General features: G+C 39.0%; 1 pseudogene; it reads right to left on the bottom strand.

Moving 5' to 3' along the window:
- Positions 1-7157: 7157 nt before the first annotated feature.
- LOC100023634 (B-cell receptor-associated protein 31-like) lies at positions 7158-7896 on the bottom strand (annotated as a pseudogene).
- Between the last annotated feature and the right edge of the window lie 374 nt (positions 7897-8270).

The raw sequence follows: 8270 nt of genomic DNA, 5'->3' as shown, positions 1-8270 counted from the left end.
ATGATAGAGTGGATATGTTTTAATATTGCTACCTTTTAGGGGTGTATGGGGTGTTCAGGAAGGGGTAGTATCTCTGGTATGGAGGGCATGTCATGCCCTTCTAGGGCAGCTCTCCAGCCTCTGATCCTCACCTGACACCCAGCTCTCACTTGTGGCTCCAAGGAGCTGCTAGCATGTGGCAGCGGCCACACCCTGGGCAACGGCTTTGACAGGCTGGCTAAACCTGGTGAGGATAGCCATTGGGTTGTAGACCCCTGGTGAACCAGGGCCTTGCTCACCCAGCATGTGAAGACTGCTTTGACTGAACAGACAGAAGAAACCAATAATAAGTTTCAACGGCTGAGATGGCGACACATGAAAGCACTGTGGAGTGCTTAGAGCATGTTGGAGCACAAAAGACAACAGGCCATCCAATGCAGCTGAGGAAGTCTCCAAGTGTAATGACTTTTCGTGCCACTGGACCTAGGCTTCCAACGACGAGAGAGTGGGACTGTCTCTGTGCATCGGCTTTTCCACTTAAATCTCCTTCACTCACAAGTGTCTTTGTGCACATTCGTCTATCATAGATGAAAACGCACAAAGACAACTGACATCCTTGGTTACCGAGAGACTACTACTAGACCTTTTAGCAGGATGTAATTTCTTTCTATATCTCTTTTAATCAGATCTATTTTAGTTTTAGCTTAGTCTGAGATCATGATTACTACCCCAGCTGCTTCTCCTTTAGATGATGCATGATAATTTCTGCTCTGTCCCCTTACCTTTACTTTGTGTATTTCACTTTACCTCAATGTGTTTCTTAAAAACAACAAAGTTAGTAGGATTCTGTTTTTTAGTCTATTCTGCTATCAACTTCCATTTTAAGTATGAGTTCATTCTATTCACAATTCAGTTATGATTACCAACTGTGTATTCCCCTCCATCTTATTTTCCCCTTTTGATCCTTTCCCCCCCTTTCACTCTGCTCCTCCTGACCAGTATTTTTCTTCTAATTTCCCTCTTCCAAATTCCCCCTCCCTTCTCCTTTCCTCCTTTCCCTTGTCTTATTCCCTTCCTAATTCTCTTAGGTTAAGAAAGGATTATATGAACCAATGTGTATGGTTGTCATTCCCTCTCTGAGCCAGTCATGATTAAAGTAAAATTCATGCATTGCCTTTCACAACTTTTATCCTCCCCTCCACTGTAATAGTTTTTCACACTGGTTAGATAATTTACTCCATTCCATTTCTCCTTTCCCTTTTCTCTCAGTGCAATCCTTTTTGTCACTCCTTGATTTTTTTGCATATTATATTGTGAAGATTAAAATTAACTGTAGCCTGATTATAACAACCCTGTCTATTTTTATAACATAGTACTTAAAATTGAGTATGAAGATCTGACCATTTTAGATTTAATCACCAAAGGTGTAAACACCCCATTAAAACTTGATTGGGGGAACTCTGTGACCCAAGTGTGATAGTGATGATGAATCAACTAACTACCTTTTGGGCAGTCCAAAAAACAGAGTGTCAACTGTGATTGGTAGATGTGGAATTAGGGGAAGTGACACAAGAGAAAATATCTTTAAAGTAGAGTTCCTCTGGGAACTTGAGATACTTGGAGTAGAACCTCCTGTGAGAGAGGAGTTCTTCAATTTTTGGAAGTGGAGACTGGAGGAATTCTTCATGCTTTTGAGTTGAGGCTGGTGAAGAGGGGCAGAAGAATCTGCTTACTGGACTGACATGTAGTGAGTTAAAGGCAGACTCTTAACTGCTGGTATTTCTCTGAAGAGACCAGCCACAGGAAAAACACCTACTCTTGAGAGAGGCTTCCCCAGGTCCTTGACTTTGCCAAGGCTGGCTGAAACTAACTCTCCCTGCCAGAATGGGGCCAGAGATAAATTACTTAGTGCCGAGGTTAGATATCTCATGTTATTCTCTCTCTGATTTCTTGCTTCACTCTTTCTACCATTTGTAATGAAGTTATAAATAAAATCTCTTTAGAATTTATTGAATTCTGGGTGATGTAAACCTTGAAATTTCTTAGACTTGTGAATGTTGGAAATTTCACCATTGGAAAGTTTCATACTTGATAAAAATTTCCTACTGATAGTAAGAACTCTATTGGAATGTGAACCCCCTTGGCATGAGAGGATCCTTCTCCTCCCTACTTGGGACTGCTTTAGGACAGAAACCTTTTGCTGAACAATGGAAAGGGCTTTGACCTATGCTTAAGCATAGAACAGGAAGTTCTTTGAGTCATGATTGATTTTAGAATTGATACAATAGAGATACTTGGAATGACAGAACCAGGTCTTGGAACTTACAATCTCCACCCTACTCAGCCTAACAGGATTTAGGAAGGGCTGCAGCATAGATCAAGATTTAATTATTTGAGAATATGACCTTCAACAGACATGTGCAAAGGGGGGCAGACATCTGGGCGGTCCTGGGTTAAGCTAGAGCCACCATTGGCGCAGGGGAGACATGGACAGTGATTGGTAGATGTGAGAACTGAGGGGAGGGGACTTATATGGTTTCCTTAAAGATAGCAGGGTCTGAGGACAGGGGGAAGTGCCAGAGGAGGTTTTGCTCTGAGCGAGGTGGCTCTGAAGGAGGACTGAAGAGGTTGCTCTGTTGGAGGACCAGGAGAGAAGGTTGGCTCTGAAGGAGGAGAATTCTCTGGAAACATTTCTTGAAAGGAGACTCTCTTGAAGGTGGAGCCTGAGGTTGGCATGAGAAGCCTTACCTAGAGAGATCTTGGGTGACTGATAAAACCAACTGACTGATTTATTCATTCTTATTCCTTTCTTACTTTCTCTTTTTTTCCTATTGATTAATCAGTGTATTATAAATTAAATTTCCCTATAAAACCCAGTTGGCTTGGGCATATTCATAAATTGGGAATATATTCTCTGGCAACCATCTTATATTTATATAAAACCAAGACACAGTAGAAACATATTTCAGTGGTCATAATTGTTATATATTTCCCTTGCTCCCAAAACATTTTAATTACCACAGTGATCACACTCTTAAAATATTAGTCCAACCATTTAAAAAATGAAACCCTTTTCCTCCTCACAATATTATCATAATCAGTTACTTCCTCACCTTCAGTATAAGTATACTCCTTATAACCACTGTACAACTAATAAGAATTGTTAATACTTATTATATTATACATAATATATAATATGTTAAAAATTAAAAATAATAAAAAATAATTTTAAATTTCCAATATTTTTCTACATGGAGGAATATATATGTTTGACTTTATTGAGTCCCTTAAATTTTCTCTTTCTAATTTATCTTTTTAGCCTTCTCTTGAGTATTGTGTTTTAACTTCAAATTTTCTATTCAGGTCTGATATTTTCCTCAGGAATGCTTAGAAATCTTCTATTTTATTGAATGACCATCTTTCCCCCTGAAAAAAATATCCTCAGGTTTGCTAGATATGTGACTCACAGTTGTAAACCTAGATCTTTCACCTTCCTGGATATCATGTTTCAAGCCTTCTTATTCTTCAATGTGGAAGCTGCTAAGTCCTGTATGGTCCCAATTTTAGCTCCATGGTATTTGAATTATTTCTTTCTGGCTGCTTTTAGTATTTTCTCCTTTGCTTGGGGGCTCCTGAATTTACCTATTTTATTCCTGGGAGTTGTCATTTGAGGTTTCATTCTGTAAGTGATCCATGGATTCTTTGAATTTTTATTTTAATCTCTTATTCAAGAATATCTAGGTAGTTTTATTTGATTATTTTGCATATTATAATTTCCAGGCTTTATTTTTTTTCTCTCCATGACTTTCAGGTGATCTAATAGTTCTTAAATTATCTTTCATGGAACTATTTTCCAGGTTAGCTTTCTTTTTCGTCAATGGGATCTTTCATGTTTTATTCTGTTCAATCATTTAAAAAACATTTTTTTGTGGTTTCTTGATGTCTCATGGAGTCATTAGCTTCTAGTTGCTCAATTCTAATTTTTAATAAATGATTTTCTTCCATTAGCTTTTGAGCCTTCTTTTTCATTGGGCCCATTTCCTCTTTCATTGCTTTATTTTATCCTCCAAATTTTTCCCCTGTCTCTCTTAATTGATTTTTAAATCATTTTTCAACTCTTCTAGAATCTGAGTCTAATTCATATTTTGTCCTCAGGTTGGATTTTAGGCTTTTGGTCTCACTCTAGGTGTAATATTTACAGAAAATGGGTTTGGTTATTGGTGAACTGGGGATATGGAAGGTTTTGTGCAGGGAATTGAGGAGTTGAAGGGAGAGAGGGAATATGGCTGCTGGAGAGGTAAAAGGAGAGAGATGCCCCCTGCCCAGATATATTTTTGAAAAATGGGGTTCCTGAGAAATGGGCCACTTATGATAACCTGTGGGGATATCTTCTCTATGGATTGATGCTTAAGATGCCCCAGAGCAAGTAAACATGGACTTTCCTGAGGGACAAGCCTCCCCCAGATCAAGATCACCCAGCAGGGGTTCAATAAGGACCATTTTTAGTTGAATAGCTGTCCTGAGATTCAGCTCCCTCTATGTCCCCTGAAATGTTAATCCTCTTATCTGACTGTGATATTCAAATAAACATGATTTTTAATAACAAGTTTGGATTGAGAAGGTATCAGGAAAGAGGTAAGAAGGATATCCCTAGATGAGGTTTAAGTCTCTCTCAGCCTTTGAGCTGAGGCCAGGCCTCACAGGCTGGTGGAGAGTTTCTGTTATTCCTGTCTATGTTAATCTGTGCTAGCTTTCTTAAGTTTAAAGTCTTAGCAGTAGACAGGAAGCAACAAGAAAAGTTCTGACATTCAGAAATGGTTGAGCCTATATCTTTGGGCTGACACCCCTAAAGACCAGCTTTACAGTTCATGCTGCTTCCCTTAAGTCCTTTTGTCAATGACATAATCACAGGAATCCAGGGAGAGCACACAGTTGGGAAAATCAGGAAAATAGAGGCACTTCTATCCAGAGACTGGAAGAGGCTGCTTTCAATTCCAGGGCCAGTAAGTAAGTGCTCATCACAAGACCAACTGCCACTCTCAGTTGCCCCATCCCCCACCAACTGTCAGTCTTGTCAGTATCTTCTCTCTAACATTCCATCTGCTGTTTGTTCCAACTCAGTAGCAGAAAGTTGAGAAATTGCTTTAGTTTTCCTTTCCACAAAGGATTGATCAGGTCAGGCACATAGCACACAGCAGAGTGCCCTGCCCTGTGGTCCTGCTTTGTGTTTTGGCAAGAGTTGGCCAGTCTCCCTCAAGTCAAGACACTGGGGACTGCTCTTGACTGGAATTAGAGGGGCCCAGTTCAGGGTTTATGAACAACCAAAACTGGGATGTATGTCCTCGCCACAAGCTGGCCTAGGGTTCCTAGACTCACTCTGGGTCCAAACAGATCAGGCTGTGCAACACAGATATCCTTGGGCTGGAATTTTGGACCTCACTGGAGGTTTGCTTAGAACCTTAAGGAGTATGGGTTGTGTCAGAAAGGTATTGGCCAAGGATCTGAATTTGGCTTGTACCTATGTTAATAACCTGGAAGTAGATGTGGAGTGGAGGAGGATTGCTGTTGATTTTCTCCTTTCTCCTTGATGGAATCTCCTGTTGGCTGTACTCCCCTCTTACCTCAGTGTCCCATATGTTCCCTGCCTACCTTTCAAGTTTTTCTCTTAATGAAAGTTGATTCCCTTTGTCTCCTTGTTGGTTCTTTCATTCCTGTTTTCATTCAGGGTTTTATTTTTAGATTAGTTGGAGAGGGTTCTCAGGGTTGTTTCAAGCTTCACTGTTGTTTTTTTTTCTCCCATCTTGTCTTTGGACACTCTAATGCTTTTTTCTTAAGAAATTCATTTATAGCCTTTCCAATTTTTAAAAATATGTTGATTTAAATATTCTATATACTCCTCTGATATTACAAGTAGGCATTTTGTTAAGTATTCTTTCATATCTCATACTATATAATGTATTTCCTATAATTGAGCAAAATATATATTTAAATTACCATAATTTCATCTTCACTGGTTGTATATTTACCCTTATCATCTTTAATGTTAATGCTTTGGTTTTCTCTATTTCTCATTTTAACCAATGGTTAATTTTGTTGATTTTTTTTCAGAAAACCAACTTTTAGATTTTATTAATTCAAAAGTTTTCATACATCTAGTTTTATTGATCTTATCTTTATTTTTAAGTATATCTAGTTTGGTGTTTACTTAAGGGTTTTAAACTTTTTTTTTCCTAATTTTTAAAAATTTCATTCCCAGTTAATTTATCTTTTATTTCTCTATTTTATTAACATTAACATCTGGAGATACACATTTCCATCTAATTATTGCTTTCACTATATCCTATAGGTTTTGGTATTGTGTCTCAGTATTATAATTCCTTTTAATTAAATTATTTATCATTTCTATGATTTAGAAATAAAAAGGGACTGGCCAGACTTATGATCATTTAAACAAATGATGAAATATCATTTCACCATAAAAGTAATAAACAGGTTAATTTTTTCTTTGATTAACAAAGTTTATTTCTCCAAGAGCAGCTCTGTGTGTACATGAGAGGCAACCACCCCCAAGCCAATCCCAGAAGTACTCATACTGGAGTGAACATGAGAGTTCTCATCCCAAGAAAAAAACAGAGGGCTCTTCACAGTAAAACAACTTCCACCCCAGACCATGAATTACAGACCAAGAAAATAACAAGTCTCAGGACCCTCTCCTCAGAGAGCCAGCCCCTCTGCTCTTTGAAAGAAGAGGAAAGATGAAGGTATATTTGGGATGGGAGCAGGGAGCAGCAAGAGGGACCACACAAGAAGGGTTCCAATCATCCCTAGGCTCACTGAAGAAGCTCTCTTCTCCAGTCCCCAATGCTGAGGTGGCCCTCTGGATGCAGGTTAAGGCAAGCACAGGGCTGGGCATAGGGATCTGGTTCTGTGGTTCAAGTTGGGGAGCTGTCAAAAGGGAAAGCCCAAACCAGTTGTGTCAGCATGGGTGGTGTAAGGAGCTGCAGGAAGGGTATATGCTCAAAAAACAAATAAATGAGGGCTCCATGTAGCAGGGAGCACATCCATGCCTTGCCCTCTTCCAAGGTGATCCAGAGGGAAGTGGCTGGTTGTACTGAGTTGGAATGGAAGCCAAATGATGGAAAGAGAGGGACTTAGGAGGGAGGAAGAGAACCAAGCCTTCACTCTGCTTTCTTGTTTTTAGGATCATCCATGGCAGTCTGGAGGCATGAATGCTCCTCCAGCAGATATTCATACTCTTTGGTCAGCCCATATGACTGCTTATGTATGGCCAAAGTCTCATTTTCTGCTTTCTCCAGGTTTCACTTGCTTACAGCCAGATCCTGAGTCAGCTTCTTGAACTTAGCCTTCAAGTTTTTGTTCTCCACCAACACTTCATCTTTCAGGTTCAATTTGCCAGCCATAGTGCCAGTTTTTTTTTCTTCAACTTGTCATTCTCTTCCTTGTATTTCTTGGTGACTTCACTGGCCTCCTCAGCATGTTTTATAAATGCCTCATTGGAGGCCAGCAGTGTGACCTACTGGGAAATAAGGATCACTAGGTATTTTAACAGGAATGACAGCAGCAGAGAGAAGCCAGCAATGTCACTATTTCTCTTGGCCTGGAACAACTTCATATGGAAGTGCTCCATGGCCCCAGGGTTATTTTGCAGGTTCTTCTTGACCTTCACATCATCATACATTCATATTGTCAACAGGACATCAATGAGAAGCAGAGCTAGAATAACAATGAGAACCAAACTGCAAAGAAGGTGTTACCATAGCTTATCTTGAGCTGCACTGAGTGAGACTTAAAGATCTTTTGTCATCTTTTAGGAGAAATCAAAGGAATACAGATCAACAGCACAGCAAAGACTTCAGCATAAAGGAACATAGTAACTGTCATCCACTAGAGAATCATATTTAATCAATATCTGGTTCAGACCTGCTTGCCTCTGCACTACAACCACAAGATTAGAGAACTAGAACTCTAAACCTTCTCTTTGGAATCCTGCCCCTCTGCCTTGTGCCCACCAGCTGAATACCCCAATTAATTTTTTTTTATTTTAAAAAATTAGTCAGAAAAATGAGCAATGAAATTAGTAGAAACAAGAGGACATCATAAATAGCTTCAGATTTACTACTTGAGGAATAAATTGTGAATGTTACCTCCAGAGAGTGAACAAAAACTCAAAAACATGAAATATATTATTTGTGTGTGTGTATACATACATACATATATATATATATATGTATATATATATATATATATATATATATATATATATATATATA

This window comes from Monodelphis domestica, chromosome 3 (assembly GCF_027887165.1).
Source record: "Monodelphis domestica isolate mMonDom1 chromosome 3, mMonDom1.pri, whole genome shotgun sequence".
Lineage (NCBI taxonomy): Eukaryota > Metazoa > Chordata > Mammalia > Didelphimorphia > Didelphidae > Monodelphis > Monodelphis domestica.
The sequence above is the reverse complement of the archived record's forward strand: the minus strand, read 5'-3'. Positions and strand labels throughout refer to the sequence as shown.